Raw genomic sequence first — 9,667 nt, forward strand, 5'->3', positions numbered from 1 at the left:
CCACAAGATTCTTGCGGATCATAATGGGTCGGCCCAGCTAAAGGCCCATGAGATTTCGCCGACATTAATGGGCCGGCCCAGCTATAGGCCCACAAGATTTTGAGGACCCTAGTAGGCCGGCCCATTAACTGCCTTCCATGTTTTGGGCCAAATGCCGTCCCTTATTTGATTCGGTCCATTAATGGCCTGCCACGCTCCGGGCCTAATAGTGGCCCATATGAGATCTGGCCCGTTAAAGGCCTACCACGTTCTGGGCCAAATTACAGCCCAGATCAGGTCCGGCCCTTTAAGAGGCTTTGGGCTCAATTATGGCCCATATCAGATCCGGCTCGTCAACTGGACACTATGCTTTTGGGCCCACTTGCTAAAGGCCCACTTAGTAATTCGGCCTAATATTAGTTTTGCCCTGTTAAGGGCCCGTTTAACATTTTGGCCCTATATTAATTTCAGCCTGTTAAAAGCCCGTCATATAGTTGGGCCTAACTACGGCCCAGTTTGCATCTGGCCTGCTCGCAGCCGATATCTGATTGGGCCAAACAAGGACCGAGACAATTTTTTGGCCAGTTAAAAGCCCGTGATTTGATTCACACAATCATGGGCCGGGGTTCATTTTGGGTTGCTGCCGGCCCGTGAGCTGTTCGGCACGTTTCAGGCCCAACCTACATCGTGATTGCATGACGGCCCGATTATGTACCGTAATTTTACGGTTTGGTCGATTTACTGCGAAGACAGGATATATTTACAGTAAAATAACGGCAACATCGTGAATAAGAAAAAAACCTAGACTATACAATAAAGAAATTGTGGTATATTACATCCACTGGGCATCGAAGTTCGCCACTATGATAATAAAGCACAAGCAGACAGCAGATTACATACACTGGGCATCAAAGATCGCCACTAGTGCAAATAAACACGCCGACAAAATAATATACAAAACCGACTGCACTTCAATAGAGTTCAAGAAAGGTTAGCCCTGCTGGGAAGCTGCAGCCAAGCAGCTGAGCAAGATGATGAGACTACGCTTGTTCAACACTTATATCTTCCTCACTCTGAAAGATAAACAAGCAGACATATGACAGGTTTTGCACATAAAAGTATCAGTGTTGACAATTCATCACATTTCTTACTGACGAATAAAGTGACACAGTTTAAATTTGCATTAACACAATATGGTATTGTTCAGGTCAAGACATGGCAGGAAATGACATTGTGAAGGAGTTGGCAGCTTCACGACACCACTGGATTACAGATCAAGAACTCATAAGTATCAATGGTTAGTGTGCTGTCAATTTATACCATTTCAGATTGGCAAATAAAGAGACGGTTTAAATAATAGTAGAATGATATGACATTGTTCATAGTTAAGACATTGCAGAATATGACATTGTGATGTAGTGGGTAGGTTCACCACACCACTGGATTACGGATGAAGAACACAAGCATACATGCAGTGCAAAAGAAGATCACTTGCTCTGTATAGTTTAATTTACATGGTATGAAGAAGGAACTTGGTTGTACAACTGAAAACTTAAATTGAGAAAGGACAAACTTTTGTTTATGAACTACATATAATAAACTTTAAACAAGCAATTTGATGCAAACACCAAAAATAAATAGCTCTTGTAGTCATGCCTAACCAAATATATACAACAAGGTTTGAAGGCTTGAGATGGACAAACTTACATTATTGGTGAAGACTGGCTCTATAAAGGCCTTGTCCATACTGATGGGGGGGGGGCAATTCTAGAAGTTTACCATAGAATCTTCTTCAAAAGCATTGCCTTTATTCTACATTTTGTTAAGAGTAAATATAGATGTGATAATATACGAAAAAATGGAGAATATTTAAGATAAGATGAAGAGTGATGCTACATAACCAAGTAGCTATAAATGTAAGTGCAGCGATACAGGCAAAAGGTATAGCCAAGAGCAATGCACAGCTAAACTTCTTCAGTACCAACCTTATGGTAAGAGTAAATATAGATCTGATGTGTAGAAAATGGAGGGCAAAGGAAAATAAGCTGCAGAGTGATGGTACATGAACAACTACCTATCATTATAAGTACACTGATAAAGGACAGCATGTACTTACAAGAACAATGCAGAGCTAAAAAACATTGGCATTGGATATATTCTACACTAATGTAACCATTCATGCAGATCAGATAATTTGGAGCAAACAATTGATAAGCAAGCTATCATGCATACTGCTGTCACATAATGAACCAGGTATGTATGCAAGTATAGTGATACAGGACAACAGGTACTAACAAGAGCAAAGCAGCGGGCAACATATTTGCGATATCCTGTCGTTCTTGTCAAACCGGAATTCTTCTTCGAGCAGATTTCCTACAAAAAAGATCCGTAAGGCACATGCGGAAAAGTAGAAGTTCAAATTGTCATGTGATTTCATAGACAGTACCTCATCCTGGGAACGAGACCAGTGCATAACAAGGTTTTTCCATTCAATGTCTTCTAAATTTAGCACAGGAGACTTCACCGGAAATTCGTTTATAGACTTGCCATCGAAGTGTGATTTCCTCAGGTAACATCGATATTGCTGCAATGCTTCCTTGAAAAGCACAAGCAAGCTTTGCTCGTCATGACTATCCAGATTGACCCTCACCTAGTTACAACAATGTAATGTAACTCATTGATGTGTTCAATCAGCAGAAAACAGGAAAATAATAACCATGAATAATAGCACTTACACGTAAGTTGGAAAGGAAGATGTGAAAATGGTGTTTGTCTTCACAATAATCTTCCCATGATGGGAATATATGCACGTAGTCCCTAAGAACATTGAAAGCATTGTCTTTTAAACTGGGAATAAATGGAATGGGGTTCCAATCTGCAGGAATTGGCCGTCTCTACAGTTGGGATAGGTCTTCGGCCGGTGGACTTGCTGTACTTTTTGCTGGAGTGGGATTTTTCTGTGGTACAGCTAGTGCTATGGCAAATGAAATCGGTATACCTTTTGCTAGAGTGCAGGTCCTGTGTGGTGGGGCTAGTGGTGTGGCCAGTGAAGTATGGGTACAGTCTGCTGGAGTCGGTCCTACGTTTTGTGTCACTGGTTGTACAGCCAATATAAGTGGGGTGTTGTCTGATTTCTCCGGCACCACCACATTTTTCAAGGACTTTGCTGGTGCTCCTTCAGGTTCGGCAATCACCCTCTTCCTTTTTATGTCTGATGCACAAGAACAACATTTGAGTGGAAAAACATGGTATGATGACAGATGGAATATGTATTGATAATGGATGGGCATGGCATCTCGACATATATGATGAGTAAACTAAGCAGATGGCGGTGCAACAAAGTAGAAGAAATGCAAGACAACATATCCAAGATACGAGCAATCAATAAAACCTTGCCAAATTAGAACATGCACCTTGATGGGTGAACAGGACAGGCCATCTGCCTTTGACTCCTCGAGGTTAGAATAGCCATTAGGATGATATTCTGAATAAGAATCATCAGGTGGGGAGCGTACGAGTTTCATTGCTTCCAGAATGGCACTCAATGCCTTGCTGCCAATTTTGTAAGTCATTGCAGTGTTCCACAATATTCTTCTGATGCGCGGATTCTGATATTCACTGTAATTGCGTATAATATCCGAGAACCATGAAAACATAAATAGTTGTGAGATTATCTTTGTAATGTAGATGATATTCTAATATAGGGGCGCCCCTGTAAACACTTGTGTGCTATCACTAGATTCTGAGATGAGAGCTCATGTGTGCTGTAATATGGTGTGTGCATTTATATAATCTGGCACAAGTACACAAAAAATAGGCTCCAGAAGTAAGGATAGCTGGCAGATGATAGGTTCATAATATATTGTATAGAGAGTTTATTGCCAAACCATGATAACAAGAGCACACAGCAACTAGGCAGATCATAGTGTACATAACAGGGGTACACCATAACCAGGATATATAAATCGGGAAAGTGGAACTGGCTGGAAATTACGGTGTTGTATTGCCGCTAGTAATTGAAAGCCTATCGATCACGTACAGGCCAGCTCTATCAGCTGTGGACTGTAGATGTCCCTGTTCACCTTCCTGACAAGGAACATACTGTGCTTCCCATACAGAACACCGCACGGGCCGCCGGCCGAACCACCGGCCCCACCGCCTGTGTTCCTCCACCACCCCCACCCCCGCCCCCACCCGCGTCGAGTTTTCTTCGTTCGACGAGGACCCACCACCGCCTCCCACAACCACTATCACCACCCGAGCTCCTTCGATCCCATTGGCGAATTCCGGCGACCTCTGAAAAATCGACTGACCCAATTTTGAAATTTAGTCTACTGTGATTTTGTTGGGGAACGTACTAATTTCAAAAATTTCCTACGCACACGCAATATCATGGTGATGCACAGCAACGAGAGGAGAGAGTGTGATCTACGTACCCTCGTAAACCGACAGTGGAAGCGTTATGACAACGCAGTTGATGTAGTCGTATGTCTTCACGGCCCACCCGATCAAGCACCGAAACTACGGTACCTCCGAGTTTTAGCACACGTTCAGCTCGATGACGATCCTCGGACTCCGATCCAGCAAAGTGTCGGGGAAGAGTTCCGTCAGCACGAAGGCATGGTGACGATCTTGATGTTCTACCGTCGCAGGGCTTCGCCTAAGCACCGCTACAATATTATCGAGGAGTATGGTGGAAGGGGGCACCGCACACGGCTAAGCAAACGATCACGTGGATCAACTTGTGTGTCTAGGGGTGCCCCTGCCCCCGCATATAAAGGAGCAAGGGGAGGAGGCCGGCCGGCCCTAGGGCGTGCCAAGGAGGAGGAGTCCTCCTCCTAGTAGGAGTAGGACTCCCCTCTTTCCTACTCCTACTAGGAGGGGGAAAGGAAGGGGAGAGGGAGAAGGAAAGGGGGGCGCCCCCCCCCCTCTCCTAGTCCAATTCAGACCAGAGGGGGAGGGGCGCGCGGCCCACCCTGGCCGCCCCTCTCTCTCTCCACTAGGGCCCATAAGGCCCATTACTTCTCCCGGGGGGGTTCCGGTAACCCTACGGCACTCCAGTTTTCTCCAAAATCATCCGGAACACTTCCGGTGTCCGAATATAGCCGTCCAATATATCAATCTTTATGTATCGACCATTTCGAGACTCCTCGTCATGTCTGTGATCACATCCGGGACTCCTAACTAACTTCGGTACATCAAAACTCATAAACTCATAATATAACTGTCATCGAAACCTTAAGCATGCGGACCCTACGTGTTCGAGAACAATGTAGACATGACCGAGACATGTCTCCGGTCAATAACCAATAGCGGAACCTGGATGCTCATATTGGCTCCCACATATTCTACGAAGATCTTTATCGGTTAGACCGCATAACAACATACGGTGTTCCCTTTGTCATCGGTATGTTACTTGCCCGAGATTCGATCGTCGGTATCTCTATACCTAGTTCAATCTCGTTACTAGCAAGACTCTTTACTTGTTTCGTAATACATCATCTCGCAACTAACTCATTAGTTGCAATGCTTGCAAGGCTTATGTGATGTGCATTACTGAGAGGTCCCGGAGATACCTCTCCGACAATCGGAGTGACAAATCCTAATCTCGAAATACGCCAACCCAACATTTACCTTTGGAGACACCTGTAGAGCTCCTTTATAATCACCCAGTTACGTTGTGACGTTTGGTAGCACATAAAGTGTTCCTCCGGCAAACGGGAGTTGCATAATCTCATAGTTATAGGAACATGTATAAGTCATGAAGAAAGCAATAGCAACATACTAAACGATCGGGTGCTAAGCTAATGGAATGGGTCATGTCAATCACATCATTCTCCTAATAATGTGATCCCGTTAATCAAATGACAACACATGTCTATGGTTAGGAAACATAACCATCTTTGATTAACGAGCTAGTCAAGTAGAGGCATACTACTGACGTTTAGTTTGTCTATGTATTCACACAAGTATTATGTTTCCGGATAATACAATTCTAGCATGAATAATAAACATTTATCATGATATAAGGAAATAAAATAATAACATTATTATTGCCTCTAGGGCATATTTCCTTCAGTCTCCCACTTGCACTAGAGTCAATAATCTAGTTCACATCACCATGTGATTCAACACTAATAGTTCACATCACCATGTGATTAACACCCATAGTTCACATCGTCATGTGACCTATACCCAAAGGGTTTACTAGAGTCAGTAATCTAGTTCACATCGTTTATGTGATTAACTCCCAAAGAGTACTAAGGTGTGATCATGTTTTGCTTGTGAGATAATTTTAGTCAACGGGTCTATCACATACAGATCCGTAAGTATTTTGTGAATTCTATGTCTACAATGCTCTACACGGAGCTACTCTAGCTAATTGCTCCCACTTTCAATATGTATCTAGATCGAGACTTAGAGTCATCCAGATCTGTGTCAAAACTTGCATCGACGTAACTTTTTACGACGAACCTTTTGTCACCTCCATAATTGAGAAATATTTCCTTATTCCACTAAGGATAATTTTGACCAATGTTCAGTGATCTAATCCTAGATCACTATTGTACTCCCTTGCCAAACTCAGGGCAGGGTATACAATAGGTCTGGTACACAGCATGGCATACTTTATAGAACCTGTCGAATTTTGGGTTCCGGCAGACCCTTGAGGTTCGAACACTGGGGTGCGCGTGGAGATTTCGCCTCCTACCTATCTGCACTCCTCCGCCTCGCTAAGATCTAAGCTAAGGAAAGAGCAACACAAGAGACGCAGGGTTTATACTAGTTCGGGCCACCATTGTGGTGTAATACCCTACTCCAGTGTGTGGTGTGGTGGATTGCTTCTTGGGCTGATGGTGATGAACAATACAAGGAAGAACAACCTCTCGAGGGTCTGTTCTTTGCTGGGGGGACGAACTGCTAGGAGGAGTTCAGTCACCCTTCTCTCTCTCTAATTTTGACCCGATCCTTGATCCTAGATCTCTGTCTCTAACCTTCCTTTTACCTCGAACCCGAAACTTGATCCTTGTGGGTGGCTGGTCCTATTTATAGGCAATGGCCCTGGGCCTCTTCCCAAATATTGAGCGGGAAGGGCGCCAACAATTGGCCATTTTGAAGGGGAACATCTAGTACACTTATCCTAACTAAAGTTGGTCCTCGCCTGCACAAAGCTCTGGTGGTGACGCCGTCTTGGGCTCCACGATGACCTCCGTCTTGCGGTCCTCCTGGTATTGGTCTTGTTGCACCGAAACGGCAACCTTTGCCTGATGCCTCGATACTCCGCGGCTACGCTTGCCCCCTTTGCACCAAAGGGGAAAGGAGGACACTGCGCGGGCTGGCGCTCGCCTGGCGCCCTTGGTCGTCATGGCTTGCGTCATAGGCACCTCGTGAGGTACCCCGCCTTGATCTCTCCGCCTCCTCGCGAGCCAGCCTGGTGAGGCCGTGCCTGAGGAAGCTCCGTGTCGTCCGCCCCGCGAGGCTTGGCCCCTCGCAAGGGTCTTGGGTCTGTGTCGATGAAGATGGGCCGTGCTGGGCCCCCCTTTGAGCCACGCCGCAGGCCGCAGGCAGCAAGTCTGGGGACCCCCGTTCCCAGAACGCCGACAGTAGCCCCCGGGCCCAAGGCGCGCCCGGACTTGGCCGTGCAGGGAGGTGGAAGGGCAAGAGTGAAGCGCCGCGGGCCCTAACAGCCTGCGGTCTTGGGCGCCGCATGGCGGTTGATTGGACGTGAGCGTCTCCACTTCCCCATGGCGCCTCGGCGACTGCACGGATTGGACAAGCCCCTGCATGCAAAGCGGGTCATGATTACCTGCGATCGTGGAGGTCGGCGGTTGGCCTTCGCCGGCCATAAGTACGGAACGGCGCGCGCCCTTCCAATCCATCCCTTCTTGCTTCTCCTTCTTCCCGGTCCTTGCTCCGTCTTGCTGCGATGGCTCCGATCTGCCGGTTCTCGACGGCAGAGAAGGGAAAGGCTCCCCGAGAGGAACCAGACCCGCTCCCGCCGAAGAAACGGCTCGCCCTCCGCGGCTCGGATGAGGGGGCCCATAAGGTGGTGTCGAGGCCCTGGTGCGAGCGGGCACCGCCGGGGTTCCCGCTTCCCTTGTACGTCCACATCGAGGGCCCTGAAGGGGTTGATGCTGATCGCCATGGGCGGCGCCGCCGTCGGCGCCGACGGGTCATGAAGGTGTGGGTCATCCCCCCTGGGGTCCACACCGAGGGATCCTCTCGAGAGTTCGTGCTCCACGCCGCCATGCCTCCTCAGCCTTGGATTCGCCTTCCTCCCTTCTTCGCCTCCATCATCCCGCAGGGAGAACTCATGGAGCTTTGGCTGCAGCACGCCGGTTGCAGCACCCTCGCGACCGAGGCAGAGGTCGCGGTCGTCGCCCCGGGCGAGGTCTTCATGACTCGATGCTGGAGGGAAGTCGCCCGGGTTTGCAGGACAAGCGGCACCTTCACGATCCACTTGGAGTACGACGGTGCTTCGGTGATGTTCTTCAAGGCCTTCGACGCGAACGGGCATCGGCTGGAGTGCTGCCCCGGGAGAGGTGGCCGGGACCCTGCTGCGGCGAGGACTGGGCCCGCCGACCACTCCCTTGGCGGCTCCTCAGGCGGCGGAGGCGTCGGAGGTTCCAGCGACTCCGGCGAGCTCTTCGCGACTCCGGAGACGAGCGACGACAGCTACGAGCCCCCGAGCCGGCGCCGCTCCTGGAGCAGGGCGGGCTCGTCAGGCCGTCACCGCCTCTGATCTGGATGGGGTTGGCGCCGGTGCTTGACGGCCCACTGTTGATGATGGCGTCTTTTGTAGGGGCACGCGTAGTTAGCGTCCTTTTAGGATCTGTTCCCTGCGAGGAATCAAAGACGCGTCTCGTGGGGGCTTGTAAGGTGCCTGTGATCCTGTTTTGTTAATATAACCCTTGTCGTAGAATTGTGCGAGTTGCTCATTCCGTCTTAGCTCAGTTCTCCCTTTCGAACCTCACGAGGGCTTGGTGCTCTGCGCAGACAGGTCGCAGTCCCAAGGCGGCTTCAGCCGTCGCTGGTATGCCAGGTCGTGATGCCGTGGTCAAGGCCAGGAGGTGAGCGACCCGGAGTCCGGTAAGAGCCCCTGAGTCGCAATGCTCAGGAGGTCCCCTTTGGCGCTCAAGCAGCCGTCGTTCGGTGAGAAAGGAGAGTGGCGTCACTAACACGGGATTGCGTTAGGTGCGGGGATGGTGCCACGATAGCTGGCGCTTCCGGGCGGTGACTTATCTCGAGAATCAGGGGTCGCTCTCTGGTGTGTCGCCGGGTCCGTGCATCGGCAGGCGTGAGGCTTCTCGGCTAGGTCCTCGCGTGTCCCTCCCCTCTCGCCTTTGCTCCCCTTTCTACTCTACGTCCTCGGGTCCCGGCCCTCGAGCGAGTCTCAGCCGTCGCTGGTATGCCAGGTCGCGATGACGTGGACAAGGCCAGAGGGTGAGGGCTGGAGAGCCAGTAGGAGCCCTGAGTCGCGATGCTCAGGCACCCCCCCTTTAACGTGCAAGCGGTTCGCGCGGATGAGAGTGAAGGAGACACTGCAAGGGCCTCGCCTGACACTGCTCCTTTAGGAGATCCTGTAAACCCATCATAGAAAGAACGAGGGGTTGCCATGACAATTGACAGTCAGCCGTTGGTTGCTTCTGAGGGGCGATGAGGCACTGAAGGCTTGACGAGGTGGCACCAT

The sequence above is a fragment of the Triticum dicoccoides genome, chromosome 3A (genome assembly GCF_002162155.2).
Source record: "Triticum dicoccoides isolate Atlit2015 ecotype Zavitan chromosome 3A, WEW_v2.0, whole genome shotgun sequence".
NCBI classification, from domain to species: domain Eukaryota; kingdom Viridiplantae; phylum Streptophyta; class Magnoliopsida; order Poales; family Poaceae; genus Triticum; species Triticum dicoccoides.